Source organism: Primulina eburnea, chromosome 16, assembly GCF_022965805.1.
Source record: "Primulina eburnea isolate SZY01 chromosome 16, ASM2296580v1, whole genome shotgun sequence".
In the NCBI taxonomy this organism is placed as follows: domain Eukaryota; kingdom Viridiplantae; phylum Streptophyta; class Magnoliopsida; order Lamiales; family Gesneriaceae; genus Primulina; species Primulina eburnea.
In genome coordinates this window covers 28,146,706-28,155,471 of record NC_133116.1, presented here as the reverse complement: position 1 = coordinate 28,155,471, position 8,766 = coordinate 28,146,706, and the positions used below count along the sequence as shown (strand labels likewise).

Here is an 8,766-nt window from a genome sequence, read left to right as displayed (position 1 = left end):
ACAACAAAATAATTGGGCGGAGATCGGTCATGTGTTCTATTCCGAGAGAAAGTGTTCCACCAATCAGTCATGTTTTGTTCTAATTTAATAAAAAAAATCTGTTAAAAAAAATAAATATATAGGTAATCGGTGCATACCTTGGAACGGCGGAGATCGGGTGGCGGAGTGGTGGAAGAGTTTCGATCCTACGACGGAGATTGGGCGGTGAAATAGTGGCTAAGTGAGAAGAAGAGATAATTTTCCTGATTTTGTGTATTGACAATTGAAAGCAAGTAAAGAAACAAGAAACATAAATCCAAAACAGATGGAACAAAAATAAACTGCAAACGAACAAGTTAAAAAAACAAACTCAAAATAAAACAAAATTCCAACTCAAGAATCAAGATTCTCTCGAGTTCAAGAAGTTTCACCCCAGCGTCACACACAAAACTAATTCAGGCAAACAAATGAGAAAAAACCAATGGCGACACAATGGACTGACTACTGAGCCAAAGATTATTTAGATTAGTTGATACTCCAAGAGTTTACCTGCACAGGCAAGATTCAAATGTCAATGGAGAAAGTAAAAAAAAAAAAAAAAAAAGCTTTTATCAGATATAAGTAATACATTTTTTCTTAAGATGACCCAACAAAGTAAAATGAAGCAACTTTTGTAAAATGAAACCATAGAATCATTCTGTATCTATGGAGAAAGGTTCTAAAAGACACTAGGCGAGAATGTAAACATCATCCTACAATGACAAAATTAACATTCTTTGCACATACAACATCAAGGAAGAGAAAGTACAGAGCCAAACTAGGACACACGTAGTACATAGATCTGAACATAGCCAAATCTAAGTTCGGGAAAGCGTCTCACCATTTAACCATCACAAACATGCACCATAAAAAGCAAATAAATAAATGCTGAAGAAAAATGAAAGCCACGAACTTGTAAAACAAACTTTAACATTTGACAAATAATTTATCAAAAAAATCTGAATTTAAATTCAAAAAGAGAAACCACCCACTTTCTCTGATAGAAACATAAGTGTACAGAAGCCAAAATTAAATTAACTACCCAAGCATAATTATTCTAAACTCGGATCTATTACACGGTAAAAAAAATCTCCATACAACAAAATAAATAGCGATAGAAATCTTAAAATTTACTCGAATACCTCTGTTTCTTTGATCATGTGAACATTCTTTGATTACCCAAAATAATTAAATTTGCGAGCCAAAGCAAAATTTTAAAAAAAATTCCAAAAGATTCAATCTTTTCGAAATATAGAAAAGTGCCCACAAAGCTCAATATCCAAAATTGACTTATTTTCCCAACCCACCCTTCCGAGATTCCAAGTATTACGTCTGGGTTTTTCTCCCAGACAAAGAAATATAACGACGGGGATTAAAAAAAACAAAAGAAAAAACAATCCGCCGATTGTGACTTAGTCAATTGCTTTTTCTCCATTTCCAATTTCATTTTCCGCAGGAAGTTTCGATGAGGTATTCCCTCCGCTTTTACCCGCAAAAAAGAGCCAAAATAATCCGAAAAACAGTAGCGATTCTGACTTGAAAGAAGTATATAGAGATTACCTGGTGACTGAGAGAGCTTGCGACTATTGAGGAGAAGGAACGACAATGGCCGCTGCGCTTTCCCGATTGTTTTTTTTATGAGAAGAGAGAGTTTTCCGAGGCGCTTAATTTGGAGAAGAAGAGATAATTTCGTGTATTGAGAATCGAAAAAAATAATAAATAAGCCACATGGACGCCAACTAAGCGGTGCCCACGGAAGTACACACCAAAGGTGTGTAGGATATCATTTTTGTATATATATATATATATATATATATATATATATATATATATATATATATATATATATATATATGTATGTATATATCAGAATGCAATTCTTCATTTCGGAAAAAGGAAGGAAACGTGAGTTCTTGGAGAAAGAATTTAACGTACGAGAAATCCGTCCATTCGAATTAGAATCTGATTTCGGTACTGTGTTCCTATCGACGCAGGCTACAACTGGACGTAAGTTTTGTTATGTTTTGTCATGTCTTGAAATTATGATGTTGTCAGAATCGAATATAATTCATATATGATGTTCTTGACATGTTAGACATTGTAGAATCAAAGACATATTGAAAAACAGACTTGTTATGGAATTGTTATGAATTTCAGAGTTGATTGGGTTGAGATATGATATCAGATGTGTATCGTTATTGATCATGAGTTAGAGGAATATGTGTCGATTTGTATTGCTTGGTATATTGAAATCGGGCAGTTATGCCGTTGAAACAGAATGTGATTTAGTTCTGATTATATCCAGTATCGATTGATTGGGATATTGATATTGTATTCCTCGTTATTGTCATTGCCATACTGAGTATTGACAGGCTTTGAGTTCGAGGTTTTGACAGAGTCAGAGTAACAGAACGAAAGGTATAAATTAATGTTGAGTTGGGATTGCACAACTCGAGTGAGATTTGACTCGAGTTTCCCTAAATCACATACCTTAGTGTATTGCAGTGATATTTGCAATTAATGATATTGATGTGTGTGGTCTATTGATTCATAGACAATGTATGTATTGAGTCATAGACTGATTCGTCTAGCTATCGGCTGATTCGCCTAGTCACTGGCTGATTCGCCTAGTCATTGGCTGATTCGTCAATTCTGTGGCTGATTCGCCCAGACACTGGATATATGAATTATATCGATGCCGTTTAGGAATTGATTCATTCCTATCGACTGAGATTCGATATATTTGTCAATATCCAGACACCGGGATCCCTAGATTAGGAATAAGTCGAGTTTGAGTGCGATTCATTGCTTGATATTGATGTATGTTTCTGATTTGATACATGTATGAATATCCGTTATATGCTTTTATATTGTATATATGATTGCATGTATACATTGTTTATACTGGGATGTATTTCTCACCGGAGTTATCTGGCTGTTGTCTTGTTTTGTATGTGTGCATGACAACAGGTGGGGCAGGATCAGGATTAGGAAGAGGATGAGAGATTCAGGATTAGCGTGGAGATCACGGACTTAGAGTAGAGTGATTTTCAGTACTTGACATAGCGACTGAACTTTAATTAAGTTAAATAAATGTTGTGCAAGATTTGTACTATTGCACTGACACGTATATCAGATTTATTATCTTACGTTTCCGCACTTGTATATTAAACAAAAATTATGTCCTACTATTACTTAATTGTTAACTTTGATCTTAATAACAATTAAGTGTTGAATTAGGTTCGGGTCCCCACAACAGGTGGCATCAGAGCTGATAGATCCTTTAGATTTAGATAGAAGCTAGTGAGCGAGGTTAGATTGAGGTTTTCTTTTCTGCTTTTGATTGCTGGCATGTCTTACTGCTTTAATACATGTTACTTGATTATCTGATTTGATATAGTAATATGTTTTATTGAGAATGGATCAGCACCGATTCTAGATCAGCAGTAAGATAATCAGATGAGGACTGAAATCGGTTGTTGTATTTGGGTTACTAATCCATTTGATTATCAGATATACCTCCGAGAAGAATACCAGAACAGGGTAGCACTTCGAATCCTCCCATGGATGTTACAGCTACTCCTATGGAAAAATTATTGAAAAGATTTCAGTCATTCAAACCGCCAACCCTGAAAGAACAGAGACTTCGGTTGACTGTGAGAGTTGGTTGGATGACATAGAAATGTTGTTCGATTCGTTGGAGTATACAGATGAGCGACGAGTTCGGCTGATAGGACACCAGTTGCAGGATGTTGCAAAGAACTGGTGGATTACGACAAAAAGAGCATTAGAGCATCGAGGTACGACCATTACCTGGAATGTATTTAGAACTGAATTTTGTCAGAGATTTTTCCCAGTGTCGTACAGGAAAGAAAAGGGGGCCGAATTTGCCAATCTGAGACAGGGTCAATTGAATATTGAAGAGTATGTGACCAAGTTCTCTACCTTGTTGAGATTTTCCCACATGTTGCTGAGAGCGAGGAAGCTACTACTGATCAGTTCATCAATGTTTTGAACCCCGAGATCTTTACATTGGTGAACACAGGGCGACCGAATAACTTTACTGACGCCCTGAACAGAGCCAAAGGAGCAGAAGCCGGTCTGATGAGACAGAAAGGAGCTTCGTTTGTTCCTCCAGTATCGAGACCACAACAACCACCTTCCAAATTTGAGGGTGGCAGCGGCAGTGGTGGAAAGAAAGATTTCTTGAAAGCTAGAGGAAAGCAGTTTAAGAAGTCTGGCAGCAATTCTTCTAGCTCCAGTGGTTCCAAACAGAGTTATACCGGAGCTTACTACAGAACTTGCAGATGGAGACATCCCACAGAGCAATGCCAAGAAGTGCTTGGTAGTTGCCACATCTGCAGACAATAGGGACATTTTGCCAGAGTATGTCCACAGAGAGGTTCTCAGAGATCCCAGGGAGCCAAATCATCAGGATCAGCAGCACAGACTGATAGACGATCAGCTGCTGTTCATTCATTTCAGCCAGCACTGTCACGCCCCGAGTCCAAAGCATCGGTGACATGCGGCATTGTTTAACAATTACTTGAAATTTAGCCTCGTATCGAAATGCCAAAACCAGTCTTTTTCATAAATTAAACATTGCCTTTACATTGACAATAGAAATAAAAATACATCAGAGTTTTGCGGAAACGAAACAGAAGAAATAATAAAATTCTCAATTCTTGAACTTTTCTTTCGATCACCATCCCCAGAACGCTTCCTGCTCCTCCTCATTCAGTTGATCTTCATTTTTATCTGAAATTGTAAGGGGTGAGTGTTTTGGGAAACACTCAGCAAGTGCGGGGTCGATCGATTTCCGAAGATACATATAGAACATAAGCCTTTAAAACAATTCTTTAACAATCTTTTAAATCTTACTACTTAACTTATCATAACAGAAATGAACATGAGACAGATATTTCGGAACGAAACAGATTTCTCATAACAGATCATATCAGAACAAACAGAACACTGTTACTCATCTCATTTCCATGGTCAAATTGTCCCCAATATGTTGCTCCTTTAAGGGGTGAGGCCAGAAATGGTTTTATACCCACCATTGGGGGCCAGACGGAAATGGTTTTCTACCTACCATTGGGGGCCACACAGAATCACAATTCTCGTCACATTTCCAATTGACTCGTAACAGTGTAACAAAGATTTCAGAAGTAACAAACAGAACTTTTCAGATTTTCAGATTTCAGAGTTTTCATACGGACACAGCGGAATCAACGAATTTCGTAGCATAGAAGAGAACACATAATCGATCGAAATTTTTAACAGTACAAATAGCAATTTTCGAAAATGAAGACACACATACATGCATGTCATGATATACATATTCAAGTTTAAAAATAAAAACGAATATATATCAAAAGCCCACTTACTTGCTTTTTGTTAAAAGTTTCCTTTTGAAATTTCGGCAGTACTTCGACGCAACTCTAACAAACACTGTCTTTGATCGGGCAGCACTTAGGCACAAGGTTTCCGTACTGGACTGCGCAAAAATATTTCCTTCTTCTTCCTTGCTTGCTTGGCCGAAAATTGGGAGAATATGGTGGAGGGGAGTGGCCGAAACTTGGGAGATTTTTGGTATGCATTTCTCTTCACCCATGGTGTAGTATTTATAGAGAAATTATGCCCCTTGAACTCCCCTTGGTCGACCACTTGGTGCCCAAGCAATATTAAATATGGTTTGGTTATCCCCATGAGTCACCTTGAGCATTCCAAAGATCATTTCTTACACCATAACTTTGCCTTAACCCTTAGCTTAATCCCATAGCTCCTTTATGGGTTTACTCAAGAGTCATTTTCTTGCATACTTAATTTGTCCAAATCTTTAGCTCATCTTTTAGCTCTCTTTATGGTCTTGTTAGGACAAGCTTGGTTGAGCTTCTTCTAGCTGAAAGTTTGCGTCCTTGAGCTGGGGTTTTACTCCTCCCGTGAAAACTCTTCAATGGATGCGGTTAGTTGCAGCTTAGCATCCCGATGAGCTATTCCTCGAGCTTAGAATCTACTTTCTCGAGTTAAATTTGATGAAATTTAAGTTATTATTCAAGTTGTTTAGTTGAAACGAAAATTGCTGAACTTATTTTAAGTAATTTTCATATTACTTACTTGATTTGCTTCGGTCGAAATTTCCGGTTTCTCACAAGCACCATCTCAGTCACAACAAAGACCAGGAGGAAGCTAGACAGTTAGCCAACCTCCGAGACAGCAGGCCCGAGTATTTGCTTTGACGGAGGAGCAAGCTCAGGAAGCACCAGATGACGTCGTTGCAGGTAACTGTTCTTTATGTGGTTACCCTACTTATATATTAATTGATACTGGTGCTTCTCATACGTTTATTTCTGAGAGATTTTCATTGAGTCATACATTGCCTGTGGAGTCATTATCGTCTGTAGTGTCTGTCTCTTCTTCTTTGGGGACATGTTTGATATCGGTGAATTCTGTGAAACATTGTATATTACAGTATGACGGACATAAGATTGAGTTAGATTGTATCGTACTTGGGCTATCTGATTTTGACTGTATTATCGGTATCGATATGTTGACCAAGTACAGAACTACTGTCGATTGTTTCCACAAGATTGTGAGATTCAGACCTGAGATGGCTGATGAGTGAAAATTTTATGGTAAGGGTTCTCGAGCCAGAATTCCTTTGATATCTGCTATGAATATGACCCGATTATTGCAGAAAGGAGTGGATGGATTCCTTGTTTATTCAGTTGATATACTCAAATCGAGTCCATCATTGGCCGATTTGCCAGTGGTGTGTGAATTTGCTGATGTCTTTTCAGATGAGATTCCTGGATTGCCTCCGATTCGAGAGATAGACTTCAGCATTGAGTTGATTCCATGTACAGTTCCGATATCTAGAGCTCCATACCGAATGACACCAATTGAGTTGAAAGAACAGTTTGAGGATTTACTGGCCAAGGGTATATCAGACCGAGTGTGTCTCCTTGGGGTGCTCAAATACTGTTTGTGAGGAAAAGGACGGTTCAATGAGACTCTGTATCGATTACCGGCAACTGAACAAAGCAACGGTAAAGAATAAATATCTGCTTGCCTCGTATTGATGATCTGTTTGATCAGTTGCAGGGTTCTTCTGTATATTCCAAGATCGATCTGAGATCTGGATATCATCAGCTGAGAGTCAAGGACTCTGATATATCTAAGACAACATTCAGAACCAGGTATGGACATTATGAGTTTATTTTCATGCCGTTTGGTTTAACGAATGCTCCAGCTGTATTTATGGGCATGATGAATCGTATCTTCCAGAGATATCTCGATGATTTTGTGATTATCTTCATTGACGATATTTTGATTTATTCGAAAAATGTGACTGAGCATACTGAACACTTGAGAACTGTGTTGAGAATCTTGAGGGCTGAGAAATTATATGCGAAAGTGTCGAAATGTGAATTTTGGTTGAGACAGGTGGTATTTTTGGGTCATATTATTTCCAGAGACGGTATTTCAGTTGATCCTAGTAAGGTTGAAGCCGTGATCAGTTGGCCGAGACCGACATCAGTACCCGAGATTCGCAGTTTTATGGGTTTAGCAGGATATTACCGACGATTTATTAAAGATTTCTCGAGTATTGCTAAACCGATTACGCAGTTGACTCAGAAGAATGCACCATTTGTTTGGTCAGAAGACTGTGAGTCCAGTTTTCTGAAATTGAAGAAGAGACTGACCAGTGCTCCGATACTGACTATTCCCTCAGGTACTGGTGATTTTGTTGTTTATTGTGACGCTTCTCACAGGGGATTGGGATGTGTATTGATGCAGCGAGGCCATGTTATCGCTTACGCTTCACGACAGTTGAAGCCACACGAGACTCGCTACCCAATTCATGATCTTGAATTGGCTGCCATCGTCTTTGCATTAAAGATATGGCGACACTACCTGTACAGGTGAAAAGTTTGAGATTTATTCTGATTATAAAAGTCTGAAATATCTATTTTCACAATCAGAATTGAGTATGAGAGAGCAGAGATAGCTTGATTTGCTTAAAGATTTTGATTGTGAGATCAAATACTATCCTGGAAAGTCCAATGCAGCAGCAGACGCACTGAGTCGTAAGGTATGTTCTTTGTCCTTAACGACTATTGGTGTGTCAAATTTTATAGAAGATTGCGTGTTTTCTGGATTGATATTTGAGATAGATCATAGACCGTTAAGATTATACGCTGTTCAAGTTGAACTAGAGCTGATTGTGAAAATTAAAGCAGCTCAGAAAGTTGATCAGAATGTACAGAATTCGATATCGATGGTCAGAACAGGGCATCGATTAGAGTATCAGGTACGTGACAATGTACTTTATGTGAATAATCGTCTTGTTGTGCCGAATGTTTCCGATTTTAAACAACATATATTATTAGAAGCACACAACAGTCGATTCAGTATTTGTGGGGACCCGGACGCTAATCATCTTTTAATCATGATTGGGACTAATTAATCAATTATAATAAACAGGGTCTAAATTTTTTTTTTTTTTTAAATGCGGAAGGTAATGGAATCAAACTCCTATACATATCAGTATAAAAGTACAAATCTGATAAAATATACAATCATACATACTCAGGTTCAACAACTACTATCAAGTGTTTAAACCCTAGCTCTAGTCCAAGTCCGGTATCACCACTCTAATCTCAGTCTGTCTTCACCTCTGTGACCCTGTACCTGTCCCACCTGTTGTAATGCACACATACAAACAAGACAACAGCCGGATAA

The 8,766-nt window shown here is 37.9% G+C and overlaps 1 long non-coding RNA gene across 1 annotated transcript; it reads right to left on the bottom strand.

The window, feature by feature from the left end:
* Positions 1–335: 335 nt before the first annotated feature.
* Positions 336–1,675, bottom strand: LOC140816897 (uncharacterized). The gene is made up of 2 exons (XR_012114679.1): positions 1,579–1,675; positions 336–528 (listed from the first exon to the last, which is right to left on the bottom strand). It is a non-coding gene; the product is annotated as an uncharacterized lncRNA (long non-coding RNA).
* Positions 1,676–8,766: the final 7,091 nt, after the last annotated feature.